This window comes from Carassius carassius, chromosome 21, assembly GCF_963082965.1.
Source record: "Carassius carassius chromosome 21, fCarCar2.1, whole genome shotgun sequence".
NCBI lineage: Eukaryota > Metazoa > Chordata > Actinopteri > Cypriniformes > Cyprinidae > Carassius > Carassius carassius.
The window spans coordinates 8,143,121-8,170,924 of NC_081775.1; the positions used below are offsets into that span (position 1 = coordinate 8,143,121).

Below are 27,804 nucleotides of genomic sequence, written 5' to 3' on the forward strand. Positions count from 1 at the left end.
CTAGTGAAATATGTTAATTTAAATCCTTGTGGTACGTGATTTTGAAATGGTATGATTATTGAAACGACAACTTAAGTATTTGATGAAGTGGCCCAATCGTTTTCCTTTGAGAGAAAGAACATGGCAGCTAACGTTACTGCTTAACTCGTTAGACCCATACACTGAAAACCCTAATAAATTGACTGAACTAAATTAATTGAGTAAACTCGTTGCCTCAATTTAATTGAGTAATGGAGTCTCCCAAAACGTACATATTTAAGTTTATTTAACTTGACGGTTTTGTAGACTGTACAATGAAAACCCTAATAAGTTGACTGAACTAAATTGATTGAGTAAACTCGTTGCCTCAATTTAATTGAGTAATGGAGTCTCCCAAATCTTACAAATTTAAGTTTATTTAACTTGGTTTTGTAGACTGTACTTAAATCACTCAGTTCAACAAACTTGGTGCTTATTTAATGTACTTAAACAATTATGTTCACTTAACTTGGTATTAATTTCAAGTGTACTTATATATTTAAGTTAACTCAACATGTAAATTTAACTGAAAATGTTCACTTTTTGCACACTGAAGTAAAACAAATAACAGCATATTTAATCTTTGACCTTTTGACAAAATGTCACAATATTTATGAAAATACACTAAACCCTGTACTGCACTGTAAAAAAATAAAAGTTGTGTCAACTTAAAAAAATGAGGCAACTTATCGCAAGGGCTTTTTGGAGTAAACTTAACAAACGGGGACTAAAGTCCACCCAACTTAAAATAACTTAAAGGGTTAGTTCACCCAGATAGCAAATTTATGTAATTAATAACTTACCCTCATGTTGTTTCAAACCCGTAAGACCTCCGTTTATCTTTGGAACACAGTTTAAGATATTTTAGATTTAGTCCGAGAGCTCTCAGTCCCTCCATTGAAGCTGTGTGTACGGTATACTGTCCATGTCCAGAAAGGTAAGAAAAACATCATCAAAGTAGTCCATGTGACATCAGAGGGTCAGTTAGAATTTTTTGAAGCATCGAAAATACATTTTGGTCCAAAAAAAGCAAAAACGACGACTTTATTCAGCATTGTCTTCTCTTCCGTGTCTGTTGTGAGAGAGAGTTCAAATCAAAGCAGTCTGGATATCCGGTTCGCGAACGAATCATTCAGTTCACCAAATCGAACTGAATCGTTTTAAACGGTTCGCATCTCTAATACACATTAATCCACAAATGACTTAAGCTGTTAACTTTTTTAATGTGACTGACACTCCCTCTGAGTTCAAACAAACCAATATCCCGGAGTAATTAATGTACTCAAACAGTACACTGACTGAACTGCTGTGAAGAGAGAACTGAAGATGAACACCGAGCCGAGCCAGATAGTTTTTTTCAGGCTGGAAAATAAGGATGAGTTTGTGCTTTGGAGCTCTTTTGTTTGTCACCGTTGTTGTGATGCATATGCTAAATCTAGAAGTCTGTGTGTGTGTGAGTACTTGATCCTTTTACTCAAATTATTTCAAACATTCATTTTGTCCATCTTCAAAATAAGTATTTTGCTCTTGGTGCCTGTTAAAAATATCAAACAAAACTTATTTTCTGATCTCAAATACTTATTATGTGATGACTTTCTCATCAATAAAAAACATCTGATAACACCTGAGCTCATTTAATTTTGTCTTTCTTCACCACAAAAACAGCGTTTTAAAATTCACCGATGCAGCAGCAAGATACAAGCTAACACAAGAAGTAACTGGACCAAGATCCCAACTAAACCAAACACTTTCCACCACAATGGTGACTTCAAATGAATCAAATATCAACATTTAAACCTCTGAGTGATTTAAGTACAGTCTACAAAACCGTCAAGTTAAATAAACTTAAATATGTACGTTTTGGGAGACTCCATTACCCAATTAAATTGAGGCAACGAGTTTACTTAATCAATTTAGTTCAGTCAACTTATTAGGGTTTTCAGTGGAGGAGCAGGCAACAGGGGACTCTTTTTCAACTTACAGGTGACTGGGTTGACTTGTTCTTTAATGGGAAATAGAACAATGTACTTGGCACCAGAGCTGGAGAAGCCTGATGTCTTCGTTGAGAGCCATACCTTCTGCTTGGGCAGGTAAGTAAGAGTGCTTATCCACCGAGCATCAGCATGGCTGAAAAAATGTCTGGGCACTCCTGGATACACCAGACTCTCCCATCACATCCACTGTTCAATCATGGCCTTACATTGACTACTGACCACTCAAAAATATCATTGTGTAATACCATTATCCAATTCCCATTGTCCCAGCCTCCTTGGAAATTCTTCATGTAGCCACCATCTTCAGAAATCTGGACCTGCAAAGCACATAAAACATCATCTGGATATGGAAGGGGGACAAGTGGAAGTCCGCCTTTGTAATTCCCCATGGGACACAACATATACTGGGTATATACTGGGTACCAACCCTACCCGTAAACCTATTATATAGTAATTTATTGGGCTGTTCCTTTTAAGAATGCATTGCCCATAATGTTTTCCTGGATTGAGAGCATGAGAAGAAGTGAACTGAGTATGTGTGTGTGCTGCTAAAGTGATTTCATCATCCCTGTAAAACTATCTGAAATTCCAGTAAATCAGTTTTGTTTTAAATTTCACTTTTGTTATAATTCAAGTCACCAGTGGTCATTAGTGAAGGAGGCACAACAGTTTTTACAGCCTTTAGAAGTAGAGGGACAACACAGGAAGTGTCTTCATAAATCACCTTGAACTTGTAACACCTTTGTCATACCCATATCATTACACAAATTTGTGTTCTCATAAACCATCCTAACAGGTGTGGGCACACACACACACACACACACACTCTCTCTCTTGCGTATATTGTTTACAGGGACTCAGCCATACTGTAATTTACATGTTCATTTGTTCGCTGTATATGTCCATATGTGACAAACCTTCACTATTTAGTGTCTTTCTGTGGTTAGAGTAAAAAGTACTGTACTGCATAAAGTGGAAAGTGTAAACAGTGGTTAGTTCTAAGCTTCTCTTTTCATGCTTGACTTGTGTAAATTGTTTCTAAGCAACTGTGACTCTTAACATGGTTCTGAAATAGCTAATGGGTTTGTGAAGCTCAAATAAAATTATGATTAACAACTGTCGCTTGTAAAAGGGAGAATACTTTTATGTTTACCCTCTGTCAGGCGGGCAGATGGCACTAGGGACGGGGGGGACATTACCCCCCCAGATTCATAGTAACCCGAGCCGTCCCCCTTACTGTCTCAATGAAAGGCTCTATTGGTAAATAGAGGTTTAATCAGAGTTTCCGCTATGTACATTAGTATAAGTAGTGGCGAACCTGCCCGCCATTCCTTAAACGTGTACTAAGCGATTTTTGAAACACGCTTTTCCCAAAACACACTTGTAGCCAATCAGCGGTAAGGGGGCGTGTCTTGTCCTGATAGCAAGAAGAGAGCACTCAATTTGAGTGCACAGGACACATATTACATTACATTTACATTTAGTCATTTAGCAGACTCTTTTATCCAAATAAGCATTTTTAACAGACCGACTGTAGATTGAGAGAAATGGCAGAGAGAAAAAAAAAGAGGAAAATATCAGAGAAAATATTGGAGCAGGTTTCCAACAGTGGAGAGAAACATGATGTCTATGGAGAGAAACTCAAGGAGTGGGAAGGGCTCGAATCGGACGCCGAGGTTTTGTTTCTTTTTGATAGGTGAGTAACGTTAATTTTGCTTTGTTTCACACAACTTATGCTGGCTTTTGTTTGAATATGCTTGTGTGTCATCTTCATCGTCGTTGCCATGGTTGCGTATGTACGTGTGGGGTGAAGATTTCAAAATAGGGGCGAGGCACGGTGGCCGAGAGAGCTCAACTTCACAAAACACATTCAAATAGAAAAAGCAACAGCAAATTAAGAAAACATCTTCATCAGTTTGACAGCACACGTGCTGCAAATACTCGCAACACAAAGAAATACAAAAACAAGCTTCAAATGCTCACAACACAAACAAATACAGAAACGAGCTGCAAATACTCAACACAAACAAAATTACCCCAACAAAACGTATTGTTTTTTTTGCGTATTGATTACCATTTGTATAACCACAGTTGTACAAATACCATGGTTAAACTATGGTAAGAGTAGTAAATCCATGGTTCATTTGTGCATGATTACAGTAACCATTTTGTTTGCTTTTTTTATATAATAAATGTATTTATAAATTAATTAATTTTCAAGTAAAACCACAGGCTATGGTTAGTTTTTGTAAGGTAAGTTGTACAAGAAAGTAGCCTAAACCAGCTTACATAACCTTTCGTAGTTACAGTAATTGTGTATTTATTCAGCTTATTTAGGCTAATAATATCCACAAAAAAGCAGCAACAACAACAAAAAAAACATTGCATAAACAATTGATAAATTATGTCCCAGCCATGTTAAGCCAGAGCCATTGTTAACTGAGAAGATGCGCAAATCCACGTTCATTTTCAGCGTTTCTTTGCGCAGCTAGTCAGTTAACAACAGCTCTGTGTAGTAACAGCTGCTTTATGTGAAATCACGCACCTGATGGAATTTCCCGCTGATTAGAGAACCGGCTTTACTGACGAGATGCGCATTAACGATTGGCTGATCGTTATCGGAGCACCCCTACTTTACGGTTCCCTTAAATATTTCCGATGTGGTCTGTTTTTGCAGCACATTTCTTTATTTGTTTGTATTGTGAGTATTTGCAGCACGTGTTGTCAAATTGATGAAGATGTTTCATAATTTGCAGGTATTTTTGTCATTTGCAGCATGTTTAGCTCTCTCGGCCACCATAGCAGGTCCTGTTGGGGTATGGGTGTGTTTGTTTTGGTTCTAAAGAATCAGGTCAGGGCAGACGCAGGCTGAAGCACAATAGTAATCTAACCATTACTTTGTACCCACCTTCCTGCTGTTCTGTTGTCAAACACACGAAGATGGTGCTGCCACTGACGTTTACGTTCTCTGTGTGTGTATTGCTATGACTCCTGACCCCGGGGTCCTACGAGGAGCTGGTAGCTGCCTCATTTGTGCCTGTAGCAGTAACCATAGTGATCATACAGGTGCATCTCAAAAAATTCAATTCAAATTTAAATTTAATTCAAGAAAAAGCAAACTTTCTTATATTCTAGATTCATTGCACACAAACTGAAATATTTCAAGAGTTTTTTTGTTTTTAATTCTGCAGTTTAGAAAAATAAAAAAATTCAGTATCTCAAAAATGGCGTGGCATGAAGGCGATAAGCCTGTGGCACTGCTGAGACATTATTAAAGTCCAGGTTGCTTTGATAGCGCCCTTCAGATTCTCCACTCTGTATTGTTTTTCAGATGTTACTTGTCTTCCTCTTCACAATACCCCATAGATTCTCTGTGAGGTTCAGGTCAGGTGAGTTGGCTGGCCAATCAAGCACAGTATTATTGTGGTCAGCAAACCACTTGCAAGTGGTTTTGGCACTGTGGGCAGGTGCTAAAGTCCTGCTGCAAAATGAAATCAACATCTCCATAAAGCTTGTCAGCAGATGGAAGCATAAAGTGCTCCAAAATCTCCTGGTAGATGGCTGCATTGACTTTGGACGTGGACGAACACCAGCAGACGTCACGGCACTCAAATCATCACTGACTTCAGAAACTTCACACTGGACTTTGGATTCTGTGCCTCTCCAGTCTTTCTCAGGACTCCAGACCTTGATTTCCAAATGAAATGCAAAATTTACTTTCATCTGAAAAGAGGACTGTGCATCACTGAGCAACAGTACAGTTATTTTTCCCCTTACCCCAGGTGAAATGCTTCCAACGTTATTTTTCTGGTTCAGTAGTGGCTTGGTTCTAGTGACAGCTGTAGCCCATTTCCTGAAGACGTCTGAGTGAGGTGACTCTTGATGTGCTGACTCTGTCAGAAAAAGCAGATTCAGCCAATCTTCACAAGGCTCTGGTCATCCCTGTTGCTTGTGCACCTTTTCATACCACACTTTTTCCTTCCAGTCAACGTTCTATGAATATATTTTGATACAGCACTCTGTGAACACCCAGCCCTTTCAGCAATGACCCTCTGTGGCTTACCCTCCTTGTGGAGGGTGTCAATGATCGTCTTCTAGACTACTGTTGCACATTCTAAACTATCCCAGGAGGTACCCTGTATTTATACTTCAAATTAATCAAACTTATCAAGCTCAAAATGGAATATTCACATTTTCTGAGATACTGATTTTTTTATTTTCCTAAGCTGTAAGTTGTAACCATCAGAATTAAAACAAAAAAACTCTTGAAATAATAGTTTGTGTGCAATGAATGTAATATAAAATAAAATAAGAAAGTTTGCTTTTTTAAATTAAATTACAAAAAAATTAAGACCTTTTCTATGATATTCTAATTTTTTGAGATGCACCTGTACTATTATCCATGGTTGAGCTGGTTTTTCTAGACTGAAAACATTTGACTGCTGGACAGCTTGGTCCCCCCCAGTTAAAAATCCTATCTGCGCCCATGCTGCAAACCCCATCATCATTGCATGTATGGAGTTAAGAATAATCAATGTAGCATATTTAGTGTATATTGCTACATTGCTGGTTGAATTTCATAAGGATATATGTACTCAAATAACACAAATGTTAAATCACATACTGTTTGTGACGGTTTCTCACAGGTTTCTGGTTTATTCACTGAAAGTGAAGCACGCTGCAAGGAAGCTGGGACGTAAAAAAAGGACAGGCATGCAGAACACCAGCGATCCCATCATTCAGCCTGCAGGGTTTTACATTGTTGCCCTGAGTTCAATGCCTTACAGTAATGTCTATGTCATGTTCCTCACTGTGATTTATGTGATCACAATCATTTGCAATGTCTTTCTGATCACCATCATTTTCTATGACCATGGACTGCATGCCCCAAAGTTCATGGCCGTTGGTAGTCTGGCTTTGGTTGATCTTATTCTCAGCACCTCTCTTGTGCCTGGCATGATAAAGATTTACATTGTTCTAGACAATTTTGTGCCATTTAAACTGTTCCTTGTGCAAATGTTCATTTACTATAATTTTGTATCACTTGAATCACTTTCTTTATGTATTCTCTCTTATGACAGGTTCATTTCAAGCTGTTTCCCTTTGAAACAGAAGTCTATAAACACAAACATCAGAATGGCCTATATAATCTGTGAAGTTTGGTTCTTTAATTCTGTTAGATCACTGTACAGTCCTTTATTCATCTCAACCCTGTCATTTTGTGGCTCTCTTAAGGTCAACAGCTATTTTTGTGATTTTTCTCCCATTTTAAGACTCTCCTGTAGCGAGCGATATTACAACCCAGTGGAATTTGGCCACTACTTCATCTACATTCTTCAGTGCTGTACCTTTGATTTTGATTTTCTTGACTTACATGGGTATACTGATTGCTGTATTCAGAATGAAAAATACTCAGAGCAGTTATAAGGCTCTGGCCACGTGCACTGATCACCTCATATTAGTGGCCATTTTCTTGTTTCCAATTTTTATTATCTTCAATCTTTGACTTTTTGGAATTGTTATAAACCCAAATGCAAGAACAGTGTGCTTGTCTTTGTCATCCCTCCTTCAACCCTGCATGAATCCCATCCTCTACTCATTGAAAACTAAAGAGATTTAAAGCCGGATTCGTTCTTTGTTAATCCAGAGACTGTCAGTTCATCCTCTGAATATACATTATTAATGTAGAACATAAGTCTGTGAAGTGCTAAGATTATTTATAATGTTAACTTGGAGGCTTTCTGTGATGCTTCCTTTTGTGGTATTTTTTAAAATGCATGGTTTTTCAGTAATAATTTCACTAATTATACAAGTTCTATATACCATTATTTACTAATTTTGCTTGCTGGTTGCTTTCAAACATACTTTAAATAATGTACATCTCCATGTTAGTCCATTTCCCAGCAGCCTTATTCTAAGTTTTACTTCTTTTCTCCTTTATCTGTCTCTGGTGAAAATCAATAGACACTTGGTCTCCAAAGTGCAAAGCTTGTAAAATATTTATTTACTGTACTTCGGCACGGATGAAACTGCTCACTGGCTGAGTAGCCTATTTGTTCAAATTCATTTAAATTCACTTGCTTTGGCTAAGCATCTGGACTGAAGGAAGTGTCAGACTGGGGTTCATAAGTTCAAGGAGTAAATGACCACCTACCAGAACGCTAGCAAAGAGCAGCCCCTGACTTCAGCCACAAAATCTGCTTGATGCACAGGCCTCTGAGACAGTGCTGCACAATAAAACATCACTTTCTTAACAAAATGCATAATGTGAAATATTTCTATCAAGAACATACTGAAATCTATCATGATTCATGAAAGTTTTACTTTTGCAGTACATTTTAATGTTTAATTTACTTGGTGCAAACCAAATGTATTATTATTATTTTTTTTTTTACACTTCGTATTATATAAATGTATATATAATGAATTTAGTTCAACTGAATATGTTATTGCTTTTTTAACCACTAAAATACATTATTCTACATAACATATTCAATTGAAATGTAATACCAAATAGCACACTAGTTTAAATTAGTCAAGTACTTTACATGTGCTTTAATGTTAGTCAACACATCAAACTAAGTTTACTATTTTACAAATAATTATTAAATCATGATTTAAATTGAGTAAAACTTGTAATTTTTCATTATTACAATGTTCACTTAAAAAAAAAAAACACAAAAAAAAAACATAACACAACACAACCAAGACGTTCACTTTCAGTCAAAGTTAAAGTGTCAAAGCCAGAACTAGGTTCACTGAGCCAGTCCTCGCGCAAATGACCTGTTCATACCCAACACACAGAAGGATACAATCTCCAAGGTGGACACAACACTCTGAGTGGAGGCATGGCTCGCCTTTTGTCTGGTACGCCAAGGTGAAGGCATCCATTAACCAGAGGGCCAACCACTCTGTTTGTAGACAGCCTTCCCTTCTGCTGACCTCCAAAGCAGACAAAGAGCTGGTCAAAGTGTCTAAAGCTCTGGGTCTGTGCGGTGTTGCAGATGAAAAGGACCATGGCAAGAGCTGACACCATACAATGGAGATTTTATTACATGAAAACCACCTGACAACTCATGTCTAACAGCAATAACAGAACTCTTTATCTCTCTACTATTTTACTTACAATATTATACTGCCGCCTATGGAAGCATATGGGTAGCAATATTCAATTTGGAATGTAATATGCAAAATGACAATGCAATATGTAAAATGGCAATGCATTTCTGTATTTACATTTTCCAATACATTTGTGCAACGTTTGGTGCAAAATGAAAATTAAAATTAAATTACATAATTTTCATTTGCCATTTCACACACTAGTTTTAATATGTAAAATCAATACTAATTTTAACGTTTTATAAATTAAAATGAAAATGTATTACAGAAATGATTAGATATGATATATTTAACATGTTCAAGCAAAAACTGTGGCAAAATTATCATTCAAATGCTATTTTTCTTAATTGCATTAACACTCACAGTCAAGACACTTACGATTGCATTTTCATTCAATGTCCCGCAATGAATGTAGCAAAGTTCAATGTGCACACTGAAAATGCATTCTGAGCTGATCACGTCTCCGCCCCCCTCGCGCCACGTCAATCACTGCGTGAACAATGCGGGGCTTGCAGAATGTCAAGAGACTCAATGCTCAAGAAGAGGATTCAAGTGAGAGAACATGGACAAGACAGTTGGTCCGTCTACGTTTTGATCATTTCGGTTTATGGCTTCAATATTTCATTCGCACTTGTGGTCGGAACTGAAACGCTGCTTTCATCTGATTGGTTGAATCGCTCCAGCTTCAGCGCGGTCTTTTCATTCTTTCAGACAGAATAAGAGTCAGTGTGAGCATAGGCGGAAATCGCGGGGGGGTCGGGGGGGTCCGGAACCCCGCATCTGAGGGTTGTCCCCCCCTAAAATATAATTGAAATATGTGTATTGTAAATAATATAATGATATATAGTTAAACTAATTGTGTAAGTAATAAAACAATACAAATGCAAACTGAGCAACAACAAAAGAAGTTTTAAACATCTCGAGTTCCCCCTGCTTTGCCTCACAGTGCTTTGGTCCACTGCCTGCTCCCCTTTTACCTCACCACCACCGACACACACACACACACACAAAGTCAGGTGCGAGAAAACAATTGTTGTGGAACTCCATAAGTCAAGTTTACTTTATTCACATTAAACATCGGATGACGTGATTATTTTCTCTTTAATATAGATGATGCTGAGTCATTAATAAGTCTTGTCCAAAAAATATTATTGTGTACCAATTTACTTTTGTCACCGATGTAGTCTGCGCTGTTAGCGATTATAACAGGCGTTTTATACAGACGTTTACCTAGCTTGTTTAATAACATCTTACACACACCAATAGTGTACGCATATACAAGTCTTGTACGTTAGATTAGATTAGTGCGGGTGCGCATTTAGATTTTCCCGCGTTAACTATGATTTAGTTGGTTTCAGTGGCGGCTCGTCGGGTGAGGCAGGGGAGGCACAGTTCCCCCAAATTTTGAGGTGAAAATGAGGAAGATTTAATATTAAAATACATTATTCATTTCAGTTCATGTCTCAGAATGTATATATTTTTGTTTGTAATTTCACAGTTGTAATACCATCACACGAAAGCTCCGCTTTTCTATCGCGAATGTGCCGAATCTGCTGATGTAATTAAAACCGCTAAGTGAAAGAGAAGGGGAGGGGGAGGCCAGGGGAACCAATCAGCATCGAGTGTTCACTTTCAGCGCTGAGGAGTGCTGAGAAAAGTAACATCTTAGAGGAGGCTAGCCTCCCTTCTGGAATATCAACCAACCATCATAGAGACATAAATTACGTGCTATTAGTTTGAACCTGTTTTTATACAGTCTATGGTTTGAACGTCTCCCGGAGTGGCTGGGCTGATAATTTACCAAGTATTTATAATGAGCAACGATATTGAATATATTTTCTTTATGGTTTCTGACTAAAAGCTGCCAAAAAACCATTTTAAAGTGGTTAAGCAAATAATAATAATAATTATAACAATTGGCAGGGATCCCCAGACCAATACAATTAGTTTGCCTCCTCTATTTTAAAATTCACGAGCCGCCACTGGTCAGTTTATTTCATTTAATATAGTTAATCTAATATAACATCATACTAAGAGTGCAGTTGTTCTCCAGATATTAGTATAACACATGTGATTTAGATTTTTATAAAAATTTAATAAACAAGAAGTTAATATTAAGTGCATTTTAGGCACCATATTGACTGTTTTAGCTCTATTTCACCAACGAAAGATGTTGAAAACTACGCTACAGCAGTAACAGCACTAATTGTGTCTTTGAGAAACACACTGAGGAGGTGTTTCCTAACTGAGTGAATCCACTTTTTGAACAAATCAGTCATTGATGTAATAAATTATTATTATTTTTGTTTGTTTTTTCCCGTCTTTCACGTCTATACAGATCTCACTATACAGTTGTGTGAGGGTGTATGTCTAAGAGTGTGTATGCCTTCATTTTGCTAGGCATGGAAAATGTTTTTATATATGCATGTTTTAATTATAACTGTGAAGCAACAGCATTGCTATTAAATGTGCTATTTAAATAAATAAAAGTTGAAGTTAAGTTCACATTCCATTGTATTTTGGTGGCTTGATTGTGTAAACAACTTCAAAAACATTGCAAAAAAAAAAAATAGTTTTGAAGAATGTTTTCGTCAATTTAGTCAGCTTTTTCATTGAACCAGAAAGAAACTTTGAGAAGAAGGATAATGGAACGGTCTCCATGCAATAGTAAGGCTTTCCTCTCTGTACCCATATTCTTAAGTACAATTTAGCCTGTTTTATTGGTGTCCCCTTCAAAACTTGCTCATGAGAAATGTTATGTTTATTGTCCCCCCCAACATTTAGATGAGATTTTCGCCCCTGAGTGCGAGAGCAGCACTGTAATGTTTGAAACCACCACTCACTTTTAATTAACATAATATTTGAATCAGATGTAGCTGGGCACATAATTCGTGCTGCTGAGACCTGCAAATTATTTCTAGGTTGTAGTATTGTATGAATATTGTCCCACTGATAAATACAGTGCAAATGAGGCATAATGGCTAAACAGTCCATTTAGATACGTATGTGTGCATGTATATTTTTAATGGATTGATTTATTAATTCACACAAACATACAATAGAATAAAGTGAAAGTTACAACAAGGAAGAATTATAATTAAAGGAGCTATGTGGAGGTTTTTACTTAAAAAAAAATCTTTAAGATAGAGTTTTCATTTGTACATGTATAAGCCAACCATGATGTAAAAAAAAGAACGACATCTCGACTGTCCACCACGGATGCCTCTATCAGCCTGTAGGCTCAATTGTGTGTGGAGGACTGTAGTGTTTTCAAATGGACTCTGCGGATGGAAAGAAGCGACCAGCCTCCAGCACAATTCAGACACCCACGGACACTCCTCGTAAGTTAAAAAAAAAAAGAGCGTGCGCACTGAGAACGAGCATGAGACTGGCTGCAGTTCCTCTAACGGCCACTGGTATCAGTAACGGTTAGAAATTTCAGAACCTTTGCATTGCTCCTTTAAAAAAAAAATTAATAAAATGAACGCATGTCCTAATTCTTAACTTCACTAAGCGTGTTTTGTTTTTGTTTAGTTCGCATGTAAATATAAATAAATAAATGGCTAACTAATTCTTAGAATAAAGAGAAAATTTATCAGTTGACATTCTCAGCTAATGAGCATGAAGCTGTGTCATCAGTCAGTCGTTTACCATCATGCTTTTGATCAGCGCAGTCGGTGGAGAGCAACTGCGCTCGACTGCTCAATCCGACACAGCCGCCTCGCCGTCACAAGAGTTTTTTGGCACACGTAAGCACTGTTGGGAACGTTACTTTAAAAAAGTAATTAGTTATAGTTACTCACTACTTGTTCCAAAAAGTAACTTAAGAGTTAGTAACTTAATTACTCTATAATAAAAGTAACTCGTTACCAGGGAAAGTAACTATTTGCGTTACTGTAGAAAAAAAAAAAAAAGTTGCTACATGTCAAAGAATTTGTTTTCGATATTTATTGCACGTCAACAGACAGCAAGAGTTTTATCCTGCACTCTTTGTAAGAAAAGTGTTTTTGGCCACTAGCTTTGTAGATGCGTGTGTCACACATTACATGTACACATTACATGCACGTTCTTGCCTTTGACTACAATGAATTTGAAGTAGTGCTTATATCTCCAGCTTGAAAATGCCAACTTTTCATCGGATTGCTCCTGACTCGCCATTTCTCCTGCTGCTGCGAATCTCTGTGTAGCTGTTGCGTGTGTGTGACTGTGTGTGTTTGGCGCCGCTGGCGCGTGTGTGTAAAAACACTGGCTCTGATTGGCTACCATGAAACACATGACTCTGCCTTAGCCAATCATAATCGCTTATCTCGTTATTAACCCACCTGTTCACTCGCTGTGTGAGCCAGGGGTGCGTTCGAATTGCATATTAAATCAATGCATATAGTAACGCACCGTATTTAACGTTCAGTAATGTTAACAGCGTTGTAACGACGGGAAAAGTAATTAGTTAGATTACCCCGTTACTGAAAAAATAACGTCATTACCTAACGCCGTTCTTTTAAACGCCGTTATTCCAAACACTGCACGTAAGCATGACATCAGAGCAAGGCGGACGTAACTCAGACACTTTTGTAACCGGCATGCATGTCGTGGTGATCACCGGTGATCGGTTCTGCGCAGATTTCGCTCATCTCAAACAAGCCTTTAAGCTGTTTCAAGGTGACGTCAAACTGAAACATTAGCATATTTATGCCGGCCCACTTGTTGCACGTCCAGACCCGGTAAATCTTGAACATCCCCTCCATCAAACACCATAGCAGATGGCTTTGAAGAAGACATTGTGCTCTGCACTGTGAGGGGAAATCCGTTAGGGTACAGTTAGGGAATGTTGAAAAACTCGGAACTCATTTTCTCCTCCAACTGCAAAATTATCCTACATCGCTGCAGAAGCACCAACCCATTGTTTACAAAGTAAACATGCAAGGAGGGAGCAACTGAAGAAAGAGAGACATGAACATCTTGATTACATGCGAGTAAATTATCAGGAAATTTTTATTCTAAAAGTGGAGTAATTCTTTTAAAAAACTCTTGCTGTCAGTCATGTACCATGTACTGTAGCATGCAAATAAGTATTTAGTTGTGTTCGCTCCGTGCAGTAGGTCTCCTTCTAACCGGCTAACAGCAATATCTGTTCGCTTGCAATTGTCTAAAAAGGTGTCAATTAATAGTGAATGTTTGTTGTTGTTATTACTTGAAGTTCTGATAAAGAATAGAGCAATATGTTGGTGGGAGGGTTTTGGAAAAATTGTTTGGGAGTCGTTGTGGAAAAAAGGACAATGAAATGAAAGTGTTTTTTGACCTTGCATGCATGTCAACCTGTTGTTGGGGACTCCCAAAACCAAAATATGAACCTTAATCCATAATAGGGGCACTTTAACTCCTCATGAAGGTTGGGAAGAGTTTGGGGCTAACTGGAAAATTAACAGGCTAATAGGGGTGTGCCACTTGCTTTAAAAGTGCAGCTTAAGGCGGGCGTACACAGTGCAAATTTGGATGGTTGGAAGATCGTATGTCCGCGCACACGTCATGACTGAGTTTATCTGAAAATCGTACAGACAAGGTGATATATGACACAATTTTACAGCCTGCCAGTTGAAGTTGTTAGGCACGTTTGACTTGAAGCAGCGCTGCACAGAAGGATCACTGTATGACATTAAAGTACCGCGAGAGCGATAAGAGAGCACACGGATCCAATGCATTCGAATCACTCTCACGGTACTTTGATGTCATACAGTGATCATTCTGTGCAGCGCTGCTTCAAGTCGAACTCGCCTAATATAACTTTTCTCCCTCTCTCATAACTGCATATAAAATATTAATATGACCTGTGACTGTTTTCTACACATACAGGTTATTTTTCAGCAACAGGAAACCAGGAAGTCTGGTCAACCTAGTGTGTGTGTGTGTGTGTGTGTGTGTGTTCTTGTATATGGTTTATAGCAATGGCACTATATCACCTGCACTCCATTCCAGCCATTCCTAGTTCCTGTGACCAGCAGAGAGATTTCTCATCTGTCAGCTTTATGGCACATGACAAAAAAACACCACATATATGTTACAACTTCACCATACCTTGGTTATTCTCATTTATCTACACCACATATGCATCATAGGATGCATCACTGCATCAGCAAACTTTATTCAGTAAAACAAACTTTCACCCCACGTCACCTTATCATTGCAATAGTACCCAAAGCTATTCTGGTAGGAGTCTCTCCTGGAGAAACATACAACGTATGTTACTGCTGATACTGAACATGTACTGCTGAAACAGTAGAAGTGCTCCTAGCAATAAGGCACCAAGGGTAGGACCTGGAAGCAACTGCTGATTAAGGAGGACACCTTGATAAACAAAAGAGCAGTTGAAGAACAAACGATAGCTGACAGCCGATAGCAGCCGAATCAGGAGGACTGAGCATCCAACTTCCCTGACCTGTCTGCCATCAACCCAAGGCAGTTGATGTGTAAGCCTGCTCCAGGTTTTACCAGGAGCTGAAAGCCAGTTTGCACTTGTACAGACTTCCTCAACCCAAATTGGAGGCATCTGTCATGACTTCCTTCCTTCTACAGGCCAGTTTTTAAACAATGCGGATGAACCGAATATACGAAGGAAACTTTTAAAATTAACCACAGCATTAACAACAACCTTTATAAGAGCGCGAGATTTATCTGATAATCAGATGCATGAAAGTAGCGTTTGTTTCATTAGCAAACAGACATCTGGAGCGTTTTCTCTCAGAATCATTCGCTGATGGAGAGGAAAAGTTAAATAGAGATGAAGACGTTTTCACACTGAAAGAAAAGCGATCTCGCTCTCATAGACGTGCCAGGATATATCTGCAGCTAAACTGAATAAAAGCAGAATGAACTGATGAAACTAAAAAAAACCCACAAACAATTTATGAATGATGCAGTGCTAATTGACATTTATTACAGTACAGAAACTATAAAGTATATTTTCTACCTTATTCTGTGCAGAAAATTTAAATAATTGCTAATTAAATGTAGCCTAGTATATAAAACAATCATAAAATTGCCATTAGGAAAAAAATATCGATTACAAATGATTGATTATTGTCCAGCAGTGTATTTGATTTATTACAGCTAATTAAAAGTAATTAGAAAAGAAGATAATTCCTTGTAAAAAAAAAAAAAAATAATAATAATAATCATAATAATAATAATAATAATTATTATTATTATATAGGCTACATACATGAAATGATTGTATTTGACATTTCTGTCACTTCTGAAATTATGGCTACGCCCCTGGTGTGACAAAATGTTAGCTTATACATAATACTCTTTAAGCTCTTTTTTAAAAACTTGGCTTACATACATTTTTACGTATGCCATGTCGCATTTTTTTCTAACCTATGGCTCTCTAACCATAAATGCTACTGTAATTTGCCACCTGACTAAGCATTTAAAGAATTTAGTAGAAGCATTTAAATAATCCCGTGAATGCACTTAAAGAATGCAGAATCGAATCGTTATAATCAAATCGAATCGAATTTAATTGTGAATCGAATCGAGTCGTTCTAAATTTGCAAAAATCGTTCTTGAATCGAATCGAAAACCTATGAATCGTAATCGAATCGAATCGCTGCCTTGCCAAAGATTCACAGCCCTAGTGGACATGGTGCAAGCTCGCATTATAAATTTAGTACTTCTGCAGAACATTTCAGAGATTAGAAAATATTTTACTTCTCTCTGAACACATCAGTTCTCAGCTTCCATAATCATATGAATTTATTTATGTATTTATGCAACATTCATGCTATTCGTTGTAATTGCTTTAGGTTAGAGCAGGTGCTGGATCTCAGCTCCAATTAAATACAGGTCCTTCTCAAAAAATTTGCATATTGTGATAAAGTTCATTATTTTCCATAATGTAATGATAAAAATTAAACTTTCATATATTTTAGATTCATTGCACACCAACTGAAATATTTCAGGTCTTTTATTGTTTTAATACTGATGATTTTGGCATACAGCTCATGAAAACCCAAAATGCCTGTCTCAAAAAATTAGCATATTTCATCCGACCAATAAAAGAAAAGAGTTTTTAATACAAAAAAAGTCAACCTTCAAATAATTATGTTCAGTTATGCACTCAATACTTGGTCGGGAATCCTTTTGCAGAAATGACTGCTTCAATGCGGCGTGGCATGGAGGCAATCAGCCTGTGGCACTGCTCAGGTGTTATGGAGGCCCAGGATGCTTTGATAGCGGCCTTAAGCTCATCCAGAGTGTTGGGTCTTGCGTCTCTCAACTTTCTCTTTACAATATCCCACAGATTCTCTATGGGGTTCAGGTCAGGAGAGTTGGCAGGCCAATTGAGCACAGTAATACCATGGTCAGTAAACCATTTACCAGTGGTTTTGGCACTGTGAGCAGGTACCAGGTCATGCTGAAAAACGAAATCTTCATCTCCATAAAGCTTTTCAGCAGATGGAAGCATGAAGTGCTACAAAATCTCCTGATAGATAGCTGCATTGACCCTGCCCTTGATAAAACACAGTGGACCAACACCAGCAGCTGACATGGCACCCCAGACCATCACTGACTGTGGGTACTTGACACTGGACTTCAGGTATTTTGGCATTTCCTTCTCCTCAGTCTTCCTCCAGACTCTGGCACCTTGATTTCTGAATGACATGCAAAATTTGTCCAAAAGTCCAGTGCTGCTTCTCTGTAGCCCAGGTCAGGCGCTTCTGCCGCTGTTTCTGGTTCAAATGTGGCTTGACCTGGGGAATGCGGCACCTGTAGCCCATTTCCTGCACACGCCTGTGCACGGTGGCTCTGGATGTTTCTACTCCAGACTCAGTCCACTGCTTCCGCAGGTCCCCCAAGGTCTGGAATCAGTCCTTCTCCACAATCTTCCTCAGGGTCCGGTCACCTCTTCTCGTTGTGCAGCGTTTTTTGCCACACTTTTTCCTTCCCACAGACTTCCCACTGAGGTGCCTTGATACAGCACTCTGGGAACAGCCTATTCGTTCAGAAATTTCTTTCTGTGTCTTACCCTCTTGCTTGAGGGTGTCAATGATGGCCTTCTGGTCAGCAGTCTTACCCATGATTGCGGTTTTGAGCAATGAACCAGGCTGGGAGTTTTTAAAAGCCTCAGGAATCTTTTGCAGGTGTTTAGAGTTAATTAGTTGATTCAGATGATTAGGTTAATAGCTTGTTTAGAGAACCTTTTCATGATATGCTAATTTTTTGAGATAGGAATTTTGGGTTTTCATGAGCTGTATGCCAAAATCATCAGTATTAAAACAATAAAAGACCTGAAATATTTCAGTTGGTGTGCAATGAATCTAAAATTTATGAAAGTTTAATTTTTATCATTACATTATGGAAAATAATGAACTTTATCACAATATGCTAATTTTTTGAGAAGGACCTGTACATTTGAGTGCATTTCAGGGGATCCATTTAGTATTCTATTTATTGTTGCAGTGTAATATTTCTCTAACAGAAGTACACTAAATGACAGATGTGATCTAATTACTCAGGTGGGTCAGAAAGGGAAGCAGTTGTAAGGATTGGTGATGGTTGAATACATGAAGCTTCCATTACTGTTTCCTTCCTCCCAGCAAAGGAGTTCAAAACAGAATGATGATTAAATATCTCAAATGATACAGACTGTGCTTACGTGAGGTTATCCAGGATACTAATGAAGTCATGTTCATGTCTTGCACTAAAACATATTTAATGTCAGTGATAAAAATGTGTACATGTAATAGTGAGTACAGGCAGTTTGTGTTTGTACATTTCTTTAGTGTGATGCTAATGTTTTAAATATGGTTTAAATGTTTTATTGTACTTTATGTTTAAAAAGAAAGAGTGTTTTGTGCATTTATAAATTGATTATTTTCGCTTGGCATAGCCTACCAGCGTGATGACGTCATCACACGCATCTCATTAGTAGCCCGCACGCCAGTGATGCTCATTTGTAGTAAATGCAAAGAGGAGAAGCCATCACAAATGCGTTCTTCTCTTCATTGTGTTGTTACTTACAGGAGTACTACAATTTTTGGAGGCACCGCTGGGATGATTGTTGGGTGGACTGACTCCTTCATCAGCGAGAACGACCCAGTCACATTCATCTCTTACCCAGACGTACAGCAGTGAGGCTGCGGAGTGAAGTGGAGAGACAAGGCTGATTTAGTGGTGCGTGCGCTTGAGACAGTGAGTTCAGAAGCGACGGCACCCAGGTCAGTGAGATAACCAGCACTTTCAACACTGCTAAATACTGCGGAGAAAACAAAACAAGAATGGATGCGCTTCAGAGTCTTAAGGAGGAAATAGGAGAAAAGTTATGCACACTATCAAGAGAGAAATTAATAGAATTCTGCTCCTTTTTACACATCACATCAGTGAAAGATGTGACCCACCTCTCACTCTTAAAGTATCAGCAGTCATTTATTGAGGAGTGAGCTGGAAGAACTAGAGGATAGTGGTATGGCGGAGTTATTGTGTATTCAAGAGAAAATAAGTGAACTCACAGCGGCCACTGCTGACAATACAGAAAAATGGGTGGAGCCAGGACACGTTGGGAGAGACATAAACACGGCAAAGAGACCAGTGAGGGAAACTAGTACTGTAACTGAGTCATTTCAGGCCATGCACATTAATACTGCTGTGGCAAACAGCACATCAGGGGCGCAGGCAACATCAGATGGGAGGCGTACAGACCATTCACAACTGCCCCAGAGACACAGCGCGCCAGTCATTTGGCATAAAGAGTTTAAAATCTCAGGCTTGATCGGTGAACCAGGCCAAAAGGACCGATTATCATTCTCTAGTCTTGCTCGTCAAATTGAGAGTGGGCTGGACAAGGGGTATCCTGAACAGGAAATCATAGATGCAGTAATCAGATCCATTACACCTGGGCTTCAGCTGCGTAGCTATCTTGAAGGGAAAGCTGGCTTAACTCTTCCTACTCTGAGACGCATTCTCCGTTCTCATTATCAAGAAAAAAATGCAACTGAATTATACAAACAATTGACCACCAAGGGCCAGTGCAGCAAAGAGACCCCCCAAAATACGTGCTCTTGACCTGAGACAAAAAATTCTGTTTACCTCACAAGAAGATGAATCTGGGCTGAAGTATGACCCTGTTTTAGCGCATAACATGTTTCTGCATTCAGTTTTAACGGGCTTGCAAAAGAACCATGTTCAGAGCGACTTACAGCCGTATCTTTCTGACGCTGCGATTTCCGACGAAGTATTGCTGGAAAAATTAAATGTTGCATGCTCTCATGAGTCTGAGAGGCAGAACAAGCGGAAAACAGAACGTCAAGCTGTTGTTCATGCCCCCCAGCTGGAGGAGCCCGTCCCTGAACAGAAATGCCAGCCTAAACAGTCAAAACTTGATTTAATGTCTCAGCTAAAAAAACTAAGCGATGACATTATGCTGATCAAAGAGCAAATTCAACAACCGCTAGTTGCATCACAGCAGTGCTTTGCAGTTAACAATGAAGAATTTGCAGTGACCGCGGCACGCCACCATCCGCAGAACATGACACAGATCAGCCAGTTGTCGCCAGAGTGGAGCCCGGGGCCAGGTCATCAAGCCCAGAGTTCGGATTCAGTCACACCTGAGCAACAACATTATCAATTTCAATCACAACATCCGCGGTTTGGTGCTATTTCACAGCAACAGTATACAACACCACAGCCACCCCATGCTTTGACACTCTTCACACAACAACAGCAGCCCCAGCGCCATCACTTTCAAATGCCCCCCCACCCCAGCCAGTTAGTCACTATACCCAGTCTCACGACAATACCCAACTGAACGGATGTTGCAATTCCAACGCCAGTTTCAACAGCCCAAACGCCAGCAAGCTAGACAATGTTTTCACTGCCAACAGAGGGGAACCACGGAGCTGTGCACCCATTGCTATTATTGCAGCAGCAGCGAACATTATGCAGCTGGGTGCAGAGTACGGGGTACGAGAAACTCATGGGAGATCCAGTTAAACGGGGAAGGGTTGCTCCAAAGGGACAGGGAGTGACCCAAGAGACAAGCACGTCCCCACGACACACAACACAACAATTCAAAACCAAACCGCAATACCCTGTGCCTCATGAGATAGACAGCATAATAACAGCCAAATGCTGAGTTAATCAGCACTCCCCAGTAACCTCCCTTGTTGGCAGGCAATGCCTGGTGGCCTGCTATTTGCAAGGACATGAGACAGAAGCCTTACGGGACACAGGTTCCCAGGTGTGTTTTATTGATGAGCAGTGGAAAGATAGCTACATACCGGAAGTTAGACTGAGGGATATTTCTGAAGCCACAGAAACACCCGAATGCCTACATCTTGTGGCGGCCCATGGTACTGACATGCCGTACGGAGGATGGGTTGAGGTGACGTTCAGGTTGGCCTCGCCTGCTGAAAGAGTGAAAGAATTAGTCATTCCTATGCTTGTTCTAAAAGTTCAGCAACTCCCTAAACCTATAATTGGATTTAATGTATTCGAGCAAGTGATGAAACAAAAAGATATGGACAATTCGGACAAAGAGACTAACAGGCAGTTGTATCAAACTGTTGAAAGCGCCTTTCCCAACCTGAAAAGAGGCAAGTGCATACCTTCATCAATCTGGTGACAGCTGATGATCTTGGCGAGTATACAGTGTGTACGGACAAGGGATCTGTGAACATACCAAGGCACACAATCATGCAAATACAGTGCAAGATGAAAATGCCAGAGACAAGACAGTGTGTTGCTGTTTTAGCCATGCATCAACCCTCAACACCCTGAGGGCCTAGAATTGTTTGACACTCTGCTGGAGGTGAAAAAAGGTGGCCGCCCTTCAGTCACTCTGAGCGTGCAGAACGAGACTGATCACGATATTATCCTAGGAGGTAGAGTGGAGCTGGGCATAGTGCAACCAGTTTTACCTGCGATGATGATATCTCCAAGGGGATCAGGATCTGTGACTCAGATTATGGTCGAGGAGACACCAAAGGAAACAGAGGAAGACAGCCTGTGGGACCCACCAGTTGACTTGAGCCGTCTAACTGCACGGCAACAACAACAAGTAAAGCAGATGTTAAGGGAGGAGTGCCAGGTTTTCTCAAAATCCGACGACGACATTGGTTGTGCAAAGGGACTTCAAATGAGTCTCTCCTTGAATGATAGTACACCAGTAGCTCGGACATACAATTCAGTTCCAAGGCCCTTGTACCAGGAAATGAAAGACTACCTACAGGACTTAATAGCTCAAGGGTGGGTAGAGAAGTCTAACCAAGTCATTACAGGGACCTGAGTCGGAAGACAGTACCAGACCGCCAGCCGATTCCTCGAGTGCAGGATGTCTTAGATGGCCTGGGAGGCAATTCTTGGTTCTCTCTGCTCAACCAAGGGAAAGTATATCACCAAGGCTTCATGACCACAGAGCGCAGGCCACTAACAGCATTCACAACTCCCTGGGGGATATATGAATGGATTCGCATTCCTTTTGGCCTTATGAATGCTCCAACAGCATTCCAGCGGTTCATGGAGAAATGTTTGGAGGGAATGAGAGACCATATCTGGACGATGTCTTGGTCTTCACAAAGTCATTCGATGACCAAGTGGAGGCAGTGAGGAGAGTACTGAGACAATTATGTACCCATGGGATTAAATTAAAGCCACGGAAATGTGACATGTTCAAGAACGAAGTGAGATACCTGGGCAGAATTGTGTCTGCAGAGGGTAGTCGCATGGACCCAGCCGACACGGCTGCTGTAACAGCTTTGAAGGACAAGCGACCAAGCACTTTAGGTGAGCTACGTAAGATCTTGGGCTTGCTCAGCTACTACCGTCGGTATGTAAAGGATTTTTCAAGAACTGCCAGTCCGCTGTATAACCTTTTGAAGGGCAAAGTCAATGATGGGGAAAGTCCAGCAAAGGCAAAGAAAAGGCCAGAAAGGAGCAAGAAAGGTTCTGTGGTGCCATCAAACCAGCAAATTGAATGGACAATGGACCACCAAGAAGTCTTGGAGAAATTGATTGAGTGTTTGGTCAGACCACCTGTGTTAGGGTTTCCAGAGTTCTCTGAACCATTAATCCTGCATAAGGATGCATCAAATCAAGGCCTGGGGGCTGTTCTATACCAACGGCAAGGTGGAAAGTTGAGGGTGATTCCTTACGGTTCCAGGACATTGACAGCGGCCGAGAAGAACTACTACCTTCACAGTGGGAAGTTGGAATTTCTCGCCCTAAAGTGGGCTGTAACTGAAAAATTCAGGGACTATTTGTATTATGTCCCATCTTTCACTGTGTACAGCGATAATAATCCCTTGACCTACAGTATGTACTCTCATCTGCAAAACTCAATGCAACCGGGTGCCGATGGGTCGGTGAGTTAGCGGATTTTCACTTCACAATTCGCTATCGGCCAGGAAGAGAGAATGTGGATGCAGACACGTTGTCTAGGATACCGTTGGATGTAGAGACTGTGATGGAAGAGTACACAGAGGAGCTTCCATCAAATTGCATCAGAGCAATGATACAAGCTGTTGAAATCCAGGATGAGCTGGGTCCCAATATGACTGTCAAATGCAAGGATGTAATGGCAGGGAGAGACACAGATGAAGTATCACCAACGTCATTGTCAAAAGAGGAGATTTGACAGGCACAGAGTGATGACAAGGACATCAAGGTGATCGTCGAACAGGATAGGACAACAAGCCTTATTAGGGACCGTTTTTTCTGGCCACAGATGCAAAAGGAAGTTGAGCATTATGTCCTAAGGGCGTGTCCGTGCATTAAGCAAAAAAAAACATCTAGGGAGATATGAGCACCGCTAAAGGGCATCAAGACAACTTACCTGTTTTAGCTGGTCTCGATTGATTTTTTCCATCTGGATAAGTGCAAAGGAGGATATGAGTACATTCTCGTCGTCATCGATCACTTTACTCGATTTGTTCAAGCCTATGCTACCACATCAAAATCAGGCAAAACGGTGGCTGAGCGACTGTTCAATGATTTTGCCCTCAAGTTCGGATTCCCTTCGAGGATACACCATGACCAAGGTTGAGAATTTGAGAACCAGTTGTTTGACCAACTAAGGAAGTACAGTGGTATAACAGCATTAAGAATAACCCCTTACCATCCCCAAGGAAATGGGCAGGTGGAAAGGTTAAATCGAACAATACTACAGATGCTCAAGACTCTGACGGAGAAAGGGAAATCCAATTGGAAGGAGGCACTTAACAAACTAGTCTTCGCATACAACTGAACTAAATGTGAGGTTACTGGTTTCTCGCCATTTTACCTGTTGTTTGGTCGGTCCCCAAGACTCCCCGTTGATGCTTTGTTCGGACTTGACCAGGACCGCGGCACCACTAATCAGCAAGAGTATGTAGAACGCTGGACAAAGGGAATGCAAGAGGCTTATGAGATCGCACGGGACCATGCAGAAAAGTCTGCTGAAAGGAACAAGCGGAACTACGACCACAAAGTAAGATGTGCTGACCTGTATCCTGGAAGCTGAGTCCTGGTGAAAAATCTCACTCCACGGGGGGGGGTCCTGGAAAGCTAAGGAACTACTGGGAGGACGAAGTTCACGTTGTAATCTGTCAAGCCATGGAGGATGTCCCTGTTTACGAGGTCAAACCTGAGCAGGGGAAAGGAAGGTCAAGATTCTTAGACAGAAATCTACTTCTACCATGTGATTATTTACCGCCAGCCATTGCAGAGGAAAAGCAAGCCACACCTAACCAACAGAGGAAAAAGAGGGGTCAGCTTGGAAGGAACAGAGAGTATGTGCCAGAGTGAAAGCGAGGAAGATGAGTACAGCTTAAGAGTGGAATGCCAAAAAAAAAAAAAAAGACAAAAGGACTGATGGACAACATGGGACAAATAGAGATGTGTTATCAAGGGAGTCAGACTTTCGTGAATCATCAGTAGGTAACCATGAACTAGCTCGTTAACAACATCCACAGTTAACCCAAAATGAATTGGAAACTGAGCCTAGAGAAGAGAGACAAGTCAGCGACACGAGAGACAGACAGGAGGCTCAAGAGATCAGATCAACTATTGAGTCTGAAGAAATAGAGTTAGTCGAGAGAGGAGCACCTGCAATAAAAGAACAGAGAAACATGGACTCAGGGGAGCAAAACAGTTCCAAGTTAACAACGAGAATGCGACGGCCCCCAAAAAAGTTCACTTACGACACCTTTGGGACACCAGTATGTCGCAATGTGCAGGGCATGAGTGGTGACTATTATCAGGATTTCAGAGTCCCAAACAATTGGTCAACAATACCCTTTTATTATCACCAAGCCCCACCTTTTTGCTACTAACTTTGATCTACCATATCTTTAAGTGACCTACTGTTTTGTTTATACTACCAATTACCTTTGGGGTGCAAATGATATGGACTGTTGATATGTGGTCACACATACTGGAACATTTGATAAGCTATGAACTGCCTCTCTAATATGCACACTGAAGAGCTGGGAAACATAATATGAACAATGGACAATCAATAGTGAACTCAAGTGAACGGCAAAACAGATACTGCTCTGAAATTTAGGGAACATGGACTGTTTTAGGGCTCTGAACACAGCCACGTTAAGCTTTTCTAAGCTTTAGATTGGTGATCCCATAACTGTTTTTGTTTAGCGTAAGTGAGATATTCTTTTTTTGTTGTCCGTTCCTAACAACAATCCCACCAAATGGACTATTGTTGCTGAACTTTGAGATTCTTGTCAATATATGACATTCACCAATTGATTTATATGGACAAAAAAAAGAGGACTTTCAGTCTTGGTGCCATTGTAATTGTTATGATTCCATTGAAGAATGTGAAAAAAAATGATGTGAAATATCACCGTGGTATGAGTGTGTAAAATAAAAAAAAAAGGGAAAAGAGAAATGAAAGAAATTTGTTTAACAGAAAGCATTATTGATTGAGCTCGATTAAGAAGGGCATTGGTAGATGTCGGGACAACATCTTATCCTGTAGGGGAGAGTGTAATAGTGAGTACAGGCAGTTTTTGTTTGTACATTTCTTTAGTGTGATGCTAATTTTCAAATTGTTTTAAATATGGTTTAAATGTTTTATTGTACTTTATGTTTAAAAAGAAAGAGTGTTTTATGCATTTATAAATTGATTATTTTCGCTTGGCATAGCCTACCAGCGTGATGACGTCATCGCACGCATCTCATTAGTAGCCCGCACGCCAGTGATGCTCATTCGTAGTAAATGCAAAGACGAGAAGCCATCACAAATGCGTTCTTCTCTTCATTGTCTTGTTACTTACAGGAGTACTACATACACAATGTGCTCATCTGTGTTCTTTATCCTGTGGTAACCCCAGAGTGTCTGTTCTGGTGCTGTATAATAATGCCAATACACCGTAAATGGGTGCAAAACTTTTGAGTGTCGTTTGACATCCTATAAATAAGTCATGAAGTTCGCAGTGCAGGTTTGCTCATTTAAGACAGGTAAGAACTGAATCCAAAGGCAAAAAGGGAGATTGGAACATAAGAACGGTGGTAGAAGGAAAGAAAAACAGTGGGAGGGAAAAGAGATCTTATTGTAGGAATGGACTGGTGGATGGAGAAAGAAAATTAAAGTGACAGAGGCTCATTAATACAGCTCATTCTTCTGTCTGTCCTGTCAAGTCACTTTCTTTCATTTTTCCATGAAGCTGTCAGATTATTTGTCTGAATCATAGCAGGAAATACCCAAGGTTCCATTCACACTTATTAGAAGTGAAGTTAGACTGCTGTGGCACGACATGTTACATCCTGATTAGACCTATTATGTGTCTGCAAGAGGTATTTAACATTTTAGGTGGCAGCAAATCCATTTTTAATAAATGATTTATTGAATCATTCAAATCAAACGATTCGTTCAAAACTGCTCTATATGTCAGTCTTGACATATCGTCTACCAATCTGTCACACATACAGCACAATAACATAATGTCGGGAATGCCTTTAAATTACAATCAGGGAAAAAAGCTTACATTTTCTGTTGTCTTCATTTTAAAGAACTTCAAAAGTTGCACTTGAACCATTTTGCGCGGAACATTATGAAAACTTAATTACGCTTGTGAGCAACTTGTTACAGTACCAAGTTCTGAGTGGCCAATCGCCACTATTTAGTTTTTGAATTATTATAAGTAATTTAGAGAATTGTAACATTTAATTTGCATGGTAAGTTTTACATAATTGTGGCGAAATCTATAATATGTATATTGATTGATTAATTTTTGTATAAATTATAATTTTTCTTTGTAATGTCTGTTCAATAGTTACTAATTGTTTTATTTATGTTAAATTATTCAGTACCAGTAAATGGATATAAATTTTGCATACTCACAGCTAGGAGAATGGTGTCCAGTGGGTGGTGGTAACCAGATGGAAATCCCTAGAGCAGACCTGAAATAGAAAAAAAGAGTAGAGTTAGTGGTAGTTCACGCGATGTTGTGTTGCATGGCACTGTGGCAAAATCTGTAAAACTGCTGGCTGAATAAACAAAAGAACCCAAAAATCAATCACGCTTGTTGCCTTCTTCAAGTGTGTTGCATAATACACATATTATTATAAAGGGGATGGTAAGGGGGCTTGGTGGTTTAACCAAGGGGATTCTTTTTGTCATTTTTTTTTAACCAAGGGGATTCCATTGCCCGCCACTGAGAACAATAAAGAACATTTTAAT

General features: G+C 39.7%; 2 long non-coding RNA genes and 1 pseudogene across 2 annotated transcripts; 1 reads left to right on the top strand and 2 right to left on the bottom strand.

Moving 5' to 3' along the window:
* Positions 1-2,040: 2,040 nt before the first annotated feature.
* On the top strand, positions 2,041-7,632 carry LOC132098246 (olfactory receptor 2A12-like; annotated as a pseudogene).
* Positions 7,633-8,552: 920 nt separating this feature from the next.
* LOC132097092 (uncharacterized) lies at positions 8,553-27,527 on the bottom strand. The gene is made up of 2 exons (XR_009422659.1): positions 27,466-27,527; positions 8,553-9,038 (listed from the first exon to the last, which is right to left on the bottom strand). It is a non-coding gene; the product is annotated as an uncharacterized LOC132097092 (long non-coding RNA).
* LOC132097091 (uncharacterized) lies at positions 19,156-21,846 on the bottom strand. The gene is made up of 3 exons (XR_009422658.1): positions 21,734-21,846; positions 21,407-21,535; positions 19,156-19,267 (listed from the first exon to the last, which is right to left on the bottom strand). It is a non-coding gene; the product is annotated as an uncharacterized LOC132097091 (long non-coding RNA).
* Positions 27,528-27,804: the final 277 nt, after the last annotated feature.